The 1,654-nt window shown below is 49.9% G+C and overlaps 1 protein-coding gene across 2 annotated transcripts in view; it reads right to left on the reverse strand.

Annotated features, from left to right (window-relative positions):
• The window catches only part of NAA16 (N(alpha)-acetyltransferase 16, NatA auxiliary subunit), a 126,592-nt gene that overhangs the window by 7,864 nt on the left and 117,074 nt on the right, over nt 1–1,654 (reverse strand). The gene's annotated exons all lie outside the window — the stretch shown is intronic.

The raw sequence follows: 1,654 nt of genomic DNA on the forward strand, positions 1-1,654 counted from the left end.
TTGTCTATCTGGGTCTTAAAAACCTCCAAGGGAGGAGAGTGCGTGACTTCTCTGGGTAACCTGTTTTAGTGTTTTACTATCCTCCTAGTGAGAAAGTTTTTCCTAATATCTAACCTAAACTGCCTTTGCTGCAACCTGAAACCATAGCTCCTTGTTCTGTCATCTGCCACCACTGAGAACAGTGTAGCTCCATCCTCTTTCCAACCCCCCTTCAGGTACTTGAAGGCTGCTATTAAATCCCCTCTCTGCCTTCTCTTCCCCAGACTAAATGACCCCACTTTGCTCAATCTCTCCTCAGTCATGTGCCCCTAACCATTTTTGTTTCCTCCACTGGGCTCTCTCCAATTTGCCCACATCCTTTCTGTAGTGAGGGCTCAAAACTGAACACAGAACTCCAGGTGTGGCCTCACCAGTGTTGAATAGAGGGGAAACGTCACTAGTTGGGGATCATCTCCATCTGCTGACAATGCTCCTACAAATGCAGCCCAGTATGCTGTTAGCCTTCTTTGCAGCGAGGGCATACTACTGACTCATATTCATTTTACTGTCCACTGTAACCCCAAGTCCTTTTCTGCAGAGCTCCTGTTTAGCCAGTCGGTTCCCAGGCTGTAGTGGTACATGGGATTGTTCTGCCCTAAGTGTAGAACTCTGTCCCTGTCCTTATTGAAAGTCATGGGATTTCTTTTGCTCCAATCCTTGACTCCTAATTCTTGACTCCAACACTGACAAAATTTGGGGGGGATGGGACAGGGGCCCAACTTTGTCTAGATACGCACACAACGAGGGGGGGAGGAAAAAAAAAAAGGATAGGGCAAAGTGATTTAAGTACTGCGTGTAAACTGAGATTTAACTGGGATTTCAGTCAGCAAGAACATTTTAATCTTGCCTTGCATTTGTATGCTAATCATTTCCTCAAGGAAAAGTTTGTTCTTATTACTTATTAAACAGTAAGAAATGTATACTTGCAATTTGATAAAGCCTTTACAGAAATATGGAATTTGTTGTGAAGTAGGAAGGTGTACTCCAGCAAAAACTTACTAGAGGTGCACTGATACGTTAGTCCATATCGTATTGGCTCTGATAAAAGAACTGACATCATCAGCAATTAGTTTTGGCTGATGTGGCCGATAATGTTGCTGTGGAGCCACAGCATGCACGTGGCCAGGAGTGCAGCCCGGCAGTGTGAAGAGCAGCATCCAGTCAGTAAGTCTATTGGGGGAAGGGGTAGGGGAGGCAGATTGAGGCCTGTATGGTGAGGGAAGGAGTGGGGCAGGGGCAGGCGCTGCACAGCCAGGGTGGGGCAGGGTGCAGGATGGAGCCATAACCAACTTGTCCAAGGTGGGATGCACCCCCAGGGAAGGCATGGGTGGCACGTGCCCCCTGGATATGTGCACAGGGCAATTGCAGGCTGGAGTGGCACCAGGCTCTTCCCAGCAGGGAGTGGGGCCAGGGCTATGCTCTAGGAAGTGGCAATGCAGGGGGGGGCTAGTCACTCTGAAATTCACTGTAGCCCCCCAAACGCTTCCCCCTGGTGCCTGCCCTGAGCACAGCCCCACCTCAACCCCTCCCCCCCACCAGGAAGAGTCTGGTGCTGCCCCAAGCATCAGCCCAGTGGCAGCCTGTCTTCACCCTGCATGCAGATCTGGGGGGGGGG

Source organism: Gavialis gangeticus, unplaced genomic scaffold (assembly GCF_001723915.1).
Source record: "Gavialis gangeticus isolate Ggan-Ray unplaced genomic scaffold, GavGan_comp1, whole genome shotgun sequence".
Lineage (NCBI taxonomy): Eukaryota > Metazoa > Chordata > Crocodylia > Gavialidae > Gavialis > Gavialis gangeticus.